We start from the raw sequence: 9,614 nt of genomic DNA on the forward strand, positions 1-9,614 counted from the left end.
CCTTCCCTTCCCTTCCCTTCCCTTCCCTTCCCTTCCCTTCCTCTTCATCCCTCTTGTTTGCATGCTCTTACACAGCAGCCTGCCTTTCAAGGCAGCATACTATTCCTTTGCTCTCCACTACTACCTATGTTTTACAGGCGGTTGGAATGTTGCATATTCAACTGTTTCTCTCTGTGAAGGATTTGTCTGAAATGGTTGACAAACTTTGGAAATTATAGGGGGAAAACAGTGAATGGACTGATGGCTATGGGATTTGATTACTTCAGCTCTGCCACCTGAGTAAATCAGGTGAAAGAGTAACCCAGGTGTCCCATCATGGATAACTTAGCCTCACTGCCTAAAACCTTCACCAGGAATGATCACCTGCTTCCCCAGCAAGACCAATGTCGGGCTGTTGTTATCTTTAAAATGGAAACAGAGGAGGTGCTGCAAAATCTCAGCCCCTCTCTTTGAAGATCACAGTGCAGGAGTTGTGTTTGTAACAAGAAGCCTCCTCTCTGATCAGTGTTGACTTGGGTAAGTGCTTTGTCCTGAGGCTATAGGGGATGGGCATGGGCATGGGCATGGGCATGGGCATGGGCATGGGCATGGGCATGGGCATGGGCATGGGCATGGGCATGGGCATGGGCAAGGCTTTTTTTCAGCCCTCTTTAAGGGAAGGAGAAGGTGGGAAAAGAAAGGATTCAGCATTACAACTGGGTGGCTTGCCTGAAAGGGAGGAGAAATGAGGTTTTGTTTCTTACTGTATGAAATTATATTTCATTTCTACTTGGTAGCTGTTTCTAAACCAGGGAAAGCAATTCTGAAGGCACTTCTGGGTCTTCAGAATAACACTTCTAATGAGGAAAATACTTTTTTTTATAAAAAAAAAAAAAGCTGAAATGTCTCCACTTATGAAAACCTCATTTGTTTTGTCAAATATTTCAGTTTTCCAAATGTTCCTTCTCTGTTTTTACTATTAAGTTTCATTCATCACAGAGAAGCTTGAAAATATTTGTTCAAATGGACAAATTTCATTCTGTTGCAATAGGTAACTGGTAACTTTAAAATCTCTGTTATTAGTTAAATGTTAATTTAAGAATGTGCTGTAGGAAAGAAGAAACTCACAAAACAAAAGAGGTTTGTGCAATAGCTGCTACTGAACTGTGGGATAAATTAGCTACTGAAAAAATAATGTTTTGCATTGATCTTTTTCTACAGTCTTCTACATGTTTCTGAGGAGAAATCCAAATTGTACAGACCCACCTCATCCATTACTATGTGTGAGAACACAGAGGGAAGTCTACCCTCATCAAAACCAATCGGTGCTTAATTAGTGCCATTACTGGAGTCCTGTTTTTTTTTTTTTAATTCAAAACTATTTGAAAGCATGCCTGTTGAGCCCACATTTCCCAGATAATTCAAATACGAGCAGAGGGAAGAAAAGAGAATCTTTATGATTTGTTGTATATTAAAACATCACGCTCTCCAGTTGTGCTTCAGGTCAATTGACATATTTTTGTACTGCTTGTTCCATTCCAGTTTTCCTTTGTAATTTCTTCCAATTGTAGGATAATGAGCAGCCCTTCCAACACTGCCAGCCAAAGAGCTCCCTTTGCAAACAAGTTTGCTGAATTTTTCTGAGCTTTTGGAAACACTTTTTCTCTCCAATCCTGGTTTCAAACCACATCTATTTTTCTTTTAGACAGGTGACACGTTTCCGTGGAATGGATTTTGATGAAGAGAGGCTTTCTGACTCCCAAACACTTCACTAGAGATCTTCTAGCCAGTTGGGCTTGATGATCCCTATGGGTCCCTTCCAACTCAGGATGTTCTATGGTGATCCCTCTTCCAGTGAGCAGATACAGCTGCATCAGGCCTTGCATTACCCTGCCCAAAAACTTTCTGAGAAGTTCATCAGCCTGATTGTATTTTCTTGAGTTTATTCTTCACCTCCTTTTCATTTATAAAATACTGCAGACTGACTCAGAGTCTCAAGAGGCAGAACAACCTCAGTAGGTAGAGCACAGGGAATGCAGTTCTTCCAGCCACAAGCACTGTGGCCAGTCTGTCTGTCCATCCTTCTCTCCTGCTTTCTTTCTTTCTCTCTTTCAAGCAGCAAAACTCTGTGTCAGAAGCAAAGCAGTGTCTGTTTCGTTCACAAAGCAGTGGATGACCCTGGTTCTCTGTGAGTTATGAAGAAATTCTTTATCCCACCTGGCTCTTCCTCCAGAAGCGTTGGCTCTATCTCTCAGATTACAATAAGGATTTATTTATAAATCCTGTTTATTCTTACCCTGCAGGACACAGCTGTAATCTCTCCCAGTTTCGCGTTCTGTGTTCAGGGTGGTGACAGGAAAAGACTTCTAGGATTCTATAACTAAACTCTTTTTATTTAGCAAATTTACTGAGATGCCTCAATGAGATCTGCATTCTTGCAGCCTCCTGCAAGCCCTTCCTCTGCCATCTGTGCTTCTCCCTCCATGCTCTGTGTGGGCTGCTCCATCTTGTCATTGAGCAACTGTTGTGTCTTTTGTGCCAGCTTTTCTTACCTTTCTGGGGCAGTAGTTGGTAATATATTGCTGAACCTCAAGCAGAGGTTTTCTGCCTTCTCTCCATGAATACCTGCTTCAGAGAGGTTTGGTTACTGGGAGGCAGCGTGAACACTTCCACACCATCTGTGCAAGCAAGGACTTGTGCCTTCACCAGAAACTTCAACAGAGTAGGAAAAAGGCTCACTTCTGGGATACAAGGCTTTACCAAATTTTTGCATCACAGAAGGCTCCCAGTGCAGGTTTGCATTGCGGTCAAAGGTATCTCCAGTGGACATCCGTGTACCAATCTGAGTTAGTAACCCCACTGGCATTCACAATATCACTCCTCCCAAGCATTGATACAGCACACAGGGCATCCAGTTTCCATCCTTCACCTTCTCAGACCACACTGTATTACAGGTGACTGTGACTGTAAAGGAGGCATTTTCTCTTTTGTGCTGTAATCCAATATGGGAGATGTGCTCTTGCCACAAACACCATATGCCCCCAAAGCTGCCATTTGTCAAGCATGAAGGAATATTTTATCTAAATCTATAGAATCATTAAGGTTGGAGAAAACCACTAGGATTATCTACTCCTGCCATCAGCCCATGCCCACCAACCACGTCTCTGAGTTTCAGAAAAGCATGGATACCATGGCTTATCTTGGAACACAACACCTAGATGTATTTGTTCTTTTTACTCCCCTCTTGCTCTTACCCACAGACACGTGGGCATTTGTTTCTCAGGCTGAGATGAAGCATGGATCTTTTCTTCTGTTCCCAAGTACAAATTACGTATCACTCTCATTATATAAATCCCTATCTCTGCTGGGATTATTCATAGAGTATCCTGAGTTGGAAGGGGCCCACAGGGATCACTGAGTCCTCTGTCCTCTTTATATAAAACCCTGTTCTGTGTACTTGATTTCTCCCTACAAGCAAATGCAATAGGCTCCTGTTTTAGCATTGCTGCTCTAATAACGCTTCCTTCTCTGGTGACAGCTTCCTTCTGGTGACATCTTCCCCATCCACTGGCAACAGGCCAGCCTCCTGACAAGGCTCACTGCTGAGGAACCGGCTCACTCTAACTGTGGCCAGCACATGTTTTCAAATCCTTTAAATGAGTCATCTCACTGTCCCATCCCAGCAGGCATGGTTTATTCCACCTGCCCCCAGGGTGAGGCCTCATTAACCGTTGTGCTGCAGAAGATCTGATAAGACGTTCTCTTTGCAGGGATGAATACATGATTACTTTCTTTTAATAAGCTTGGGTAGTCCTAACCTTCCTGATCTTCCAGAATTGGGCTTTGCAAAACTTCACAGCATTCCTTTAGATAATGTCCACAATTAGTGTTGGACCCTTCTATTGGCCCTTTCCAATTCCATCCCTTTAGCTACATGCAATCAGTTACAGAAGGAGATAAGTTAGGATCAAAATAACGTTTTCTGGAATTCTTTTCATTCTAAAACATGCGATGTGGTTTAGTGGGTATGACAGTGATGAGTTGGCAGTTGGACTAGATGATTGTAATGATCTTTTCCAACCTTAATGATTCTGTGACAGTAGTTGTGAACCACAAATCGGTTGACAGATCACAGTCAGGTTGACCTTTCCTTAACAGAAGGATTGCATTCTTGCCATTTATATCCCTCTCCTCCTTGCTGCTCTCAGAAACATTCTGCTTACTTTTCTGGATGTCTGTGATCCTCTTTTGTTTTTTACCGTGGTATATGTTAATTGATAGTATTGCAATTACCTGATATAGCAGCTGATACCTGATAACAGAATAAAGGTTATCTCTTCTTGCACAGTTATGGTAAGAGAAAAGAAATTAATAAAGGTACAAAATCTGGGCCTTATCTTACACAAAAATAATAGAGAGAGAATTGGGGATTCCATACTCAGCAGCGAATGCTTAAACACATGATCTACGATCATCACTATATCTTATCTTTCTCAGGTGTTGTTTGGGAAACAAAAACTGCCATGTATGTTACTAGAAAAGTGATTCTGACTCTGTTAACATGCTAAAAACCTTTGAGATATGTTACTTAAGATGCAGAAGCACAATGCAAAAGTAGAGGGCTAATTGCTATCACCAGTATGGTGAGTTTGTGCTGAGGGAAGGATTTGTGAGTCTTATTAATGAAGAAACTTTTACACTAGTTGACAGTAGCCATTCTTGTGCTATTTAGCACAAGACGTGCATTATTATTATTTTGTACCTTGCCCAAGGCAATGGGTTACTGGTCTATCATTAGAGTGTTTATGTCTTGAGTAGACTGAAGATCCTGGATTTTTCTCCCTAATCCGGTATCAGTTATGTTTCCTTTTTTATAGCTCTGGTTGGAGAAATGTCCTTGTAAGCAGTGCGTCAAAAAAAGACTCTTGTGACCATGACCAGTATATCTCACTGAAAAAGTGCATCTTATTTGATGTCTGTTTATGAAATTATTTCTTTACCTTTCTTGTTGGCGACCTCTCCACTCATTAACTGGAGATCCTTCCAGAGATTCATTTCCCTTCTAAAACCAGACTCTGCCAATCATGGAGTTATGCAATAAAACTGGTATTTTTGCCTCTCCAGCTTAACTGGCCATGTCTTGTTAATGTCTAACTGCTTAGTCACGAAGATAATTGATTGTATGAATAAAATGTATGTGATTTGCAAAAAAATAAAAATAAAAATAACCCAGGAGAGACAAATGCCTGTTCTGCTGGTTTTGTAGTTCTGGTTTCTAAACCTTCTCTGGAGTCTGCAGAATTCTGGATTTCAGCCAGGCCAATCTAGGTTGCTTGGGAACTTAATGCTGAAATTTTTTGACCATTTCAATTTTCATCAGCCAGGTAACTTATGAAGATTAGATGGACACAAGTCCACTCTTGGTTTAGATGTCTGCAAGGACTGGCTGTGGTGCACAAGTGCCTCTAGCAGGACAGTCCCACACAGGGGGCACTTCCCATGAGGTTGGTTCCCAACTGCAACAACCATGTCCTCCTCCTCCACTGAACTTGGCATAGTTAGATATCCATCACCAAGGTATACATGCACAAAATTCTCTGAACATGCTCTTGCATTCATCTTTATCCATAAACACAAATTGTCTTCTGTACTACAGTGCTCAGAATTTAGCACTAACCCCTCAAGAGGAATAAAGATGTATAGCAAAGGCTGACAATTCGGCCAGGCCCTCTGTATTTTGTAAGCTCTTTTCAAATGATATTGACCTTTCCTTTTTCCCATTCTTCTTCCAACTTATCCAAAAAGGTCAAGGCAGAATGGAGAACCCAACAAGCTGAATGAAGCTAATTTCATCTGTAAATTAAATTAAAATCTATTTTGGTGATCCAATTTCACCATACTGTTTGCGCAGAATTCAGATTCAATACAAATCATATCCCCATCTAGTGCAATCCCAACCCACTATAACTGATGGCCCACAGGAAATCCATTAAGAATAAGACAAGCAATCCATTTAGAGTTGGATTCTGGTCAGAATGTCAAGCTAACTGCAGAAAATGATAGGTTAAATGTAAAAGAGGGTTGTAGGCAAACACTTATCTCCAAATAAGCGATGCTTGGACCTGTGTATTGATTGGAATTGCCAATGGCTTAAATATCTCACAAATATGTTTAGAAGAGTAATGTAAAGCAAGAAGATTGCTATCAAGAGCTATCTGCAGGCAAAGGGGAAATGTAATGGAAATGTCAATTAGTATATCTGTTAGTATCCTAGAACAGTACTTAGGTATGTAAGATAGGAAAAGAGTCTGAATGGGAACCTCAAGCTGCTAGAGTCAACCACCGTTAATATAGTTCAGCACTGGAATAGCTTCTGTTAGTTGTGCACAGCACTTGAGGAATATGCAGTACTTTGTGCTGCATAGGTCTGCTGTTGTACTTGCCCAGGTTATTTGCATGTTTTGGATCACTAAAGATTCCATACGAGAAAGTTTATGGGAAGCTGGTTCTTCAAAACATTAAAGTCCTTCTTTTCCCTCTCATCTCCTTCATCACAGCCACTGTCACTGCATAGGAACAGTTATAGCAAAATTTTGACATAGCCTTCTATCTCCCAGATAGAGCAAGAGGGAAATCAAGGAGCCAAAAGATGCTTTAAGTGCGCATCCCAAAAACAGACGTTGGGTGTGAATTGACCATACTCTACAGGTAAGAGGCTTGTGTTTGCTGTTCTCCACGCCCAGCATTTTCCAAATGTGTTTTTGGTCTAAAACGAGCAGCTTCCATGTTTTTCATTTAGCCTGCAAAACTTAATTAGGAAAGCTCATCAGTGAGGGTTCTAGGGAGATTTGGACTTCAGGAGGCCACTTCAGTAGTGAGTAATAGTGCCTCATTTCTCAAGTGAAAATTTCTGGCCTGAAATTTTCCTTTGCAGTTGGCTGCAGGGAAGTGAGTCTAGGCAAGCATTTCCTGCAGTGTTTCTCTACCTGCCGGAATGACTCTCTGAGGTTGATGGAGTCAAACATGCTGTAGAGTGCTCTTGTGATTGCTCGCTGTGTACACAGAAAACACACAAAGCATAACTGGCTGAGCAGTGGCACCTCCTGTATGGTCCAGCTGGCCCCATATGCACCTCATTTTGTGTTCTAGGCCAGAACCATAGATGCTAAATGCCATCCTTCTCCCTGCCAGGACCTGCTCTGGCATTAAGGGATGAGGGGAATAGAGGGAATGTCCATGAGTTCTTGAGATGCCTTCCTACTTCCTATTATTCTCTCTACACTTTTAAGACAGGATGCTATTCTCATCCTCTTACAGATATGACAGTATGACTGACAACAGTATTTCATTTCCTCTTGTCACGCACAGGGAACAAAGCCTGTTATTCAGCATTATTCAGAGATCCTCTATTGCTAGATGTCTAGTTCTCTTCCTTTGGAATAAATGTGGTAGTCTTACAGAAACCCCAAATATGATGAAATATAGGGAAATTTTGCAGTTGATCAAATAATTTTTAGCATAAAAGTAATTTTCTTTGGCAGGAGTGGAGGAAAGAAGGGACTCAGCCGAATAAAGCCCTAAGGTGTAGGGCTGGGACGGACAGAAAAATGTGAGAACCTCTGTGTTCAGCTCCCACAAATCTCCAAAGGGGCCACCAGGACTGTACAGATCTGCTTTTGTGTGCCGCAGGCTGCAGGACTTCCCTCAGGTAATTCCATTTTGAATTACAGTACATCATTTACAAAATCATTATCCATTCCTGATTTGAAATTTCCAATGACAGAGGAACCGCGACATCCTCTGAGGGGCTGCTCCAGTAGTTAATTACCTTCGTTATTAACTATGTTCACCTTATTTCTGGCCTGAAATTCTCTTCAGCTCCGAGCTGAATCGACCGGCGTGCCTCACACCTTCCGTCCTTGGATTCAGTTGCCCATTAGTACCTCTTGTTCCACTTGCAGAGAACCTGATCCTTTTTACTGTTTTTCAGTGAAGCGGCTTTAACTCGGTGAGTTTCAGCTGGAGATGAGTATTCAAGCCTCCTGTAGGGCTCCTTCCCATTTATCAATGCTGTAAATTTGCAAAGCACAGAGCAGGATGCAGAAAGCCAGAAAAGCTTCTACGCTTGTATTTCCAGAGATATTCTGCTGACACTATGATATTATATATATATTTTTTATAGTTTTCCTTCTGTGTAACTCATTTTTTTTCACCCTGGAATTAAATATTGGGCTGAGTGAAGAAAGTGTGACTTTCCTCTGGTTTCAACAGATCGTATTTTCACCAGTTTTAGAGAAGAGAGAGAGAGAATGAATGCCAGGGGTTACAGTGAGTCTGATTCTTACATCCAACATAATCCTCTGTTCCTATTGAAATTTTGGGTGACTTGCCTGCCTTTTAGACCAGCCATGTATTAGACGGGAATGACAAAGAAAGGGCAGACAAATCCACTGTGTGACTGTAGTTCACTGGAAAAGGATCAAGGCAAAATTTAAAGATTGTTTACTGATTACTGTTGGGAGTCCAAAATATTTTCAGTACCTATTCGAGAGCCTATTATCAGACCTGCAAGGTGGATCTCTGTATTATTTAAAACTTGTATCTTCTGAAAGCTAATAAATAACTAATATCTGATATAATCTTCCTAGGCAGCCTCGTGCCTTTTTAGAATGGGAATCTCCCTCTCCAGAAGAGACATCAAGTGGGGAGGAACACCTGAAACACCACTCAATATTTGATCACCTACTTGCTGCAGCGTGGTGCAGAGAACGGAGTTAGACTCCAAAACAGTCCAGTTTAGGAGACTGGGAAAACTAGGGTGTGGGGGGAAGTAAAGAAACATAATGAGCCAAAGAACAGCTCATTCTTCAAAAGACATATATGAAAACAGGGTTGGGCTAGATGATCTCTGGAGGTCCCCTCCAAGCCCTACAATTCTGTAATTCTGTATGGAACATCCCAAACAGAACAAGAATGCCCTGCCAGTGTGTTTCATGCTATTCCCAGTCAAGGAAGAAAAGGTCTAAACAACAAGTGAGAGAATACCTGCGAGCTCCTTCCTCTCCTTATGATGCAGGTAGGGGGCTAGCAGTGCTCCCACATTCTTCCTCCTCTGCATACACAGTGCTTCTGCTACTGGTAGCCTCCAAAAGCATCCTCCACATCCCAAGCATCCATGCCATGCTGTCCTGTCTCATGCCACGTTGTGCTGTGTCACGTTATGCCATCCTATCCCATTCCTGTTCTCAGTGTCTCAATAGTTGAACAGCAAGCCATGGGAAAAGGCTTGGGAACTGCTCAGTCACCAAGAGAAAGCAGAAGGTGTGTGTGTAGTGCTTCATCTGTTTCCCGCAGCTATAATATGGGAGGGGATTCTGAGAGGAAGAGAGAAGGGAAGAGAGCAAAGGAATCTCTAAATAAACTCCCGTGCTTACATGCAGTACATTAGATCAAAACAGATGCTCTGACATGACCACCTCAGTAAGGACTTATAAAAGATTTCTGACAAGAAAAGGGAGTTCCACCCCGTGGAAGACAAATAGCTTGGGAAAACTTTGTCTCAGACCATACTAAATCCATTGTAATGTCAGAGCTAACAATTTGGAGGGGGAAGGATCGGGGGTGAAATCTGATAA

The 9,614-nt window shown here is 41.9% G+C and overlaps 1 long non-coding RNA gene across 1 annotated transcript; it reads left to right on the plus strand.

Moving 5' to 3' along the window:
- LOC110401588 lies at positions 390–8,797 on the plus strand. Its single transcript, XR_002440447.1, has 4 exons — positions 390–516; positions 6,597–6,687; positions 7,521–7,687; positions 8,628–8,797. It is a non-coding gene; the product is annotated as an uncharacterized LOC110401588 (long non-coding RNA).

Source organism: Numida meleagris, chromosome 6 (genome assembly GCF_002078875.1).
Source record: "Numida meleagris isolate 19003 breed g44 Domestic line chromosome 6, NumMel1.0, whole genome shotgun sequence".
NCBI classification, from domain to species: Eukaryota; Metazoa; Chordata; class Aves; order Galliformes; family Numididae; genus Numida; species Numida meleagris.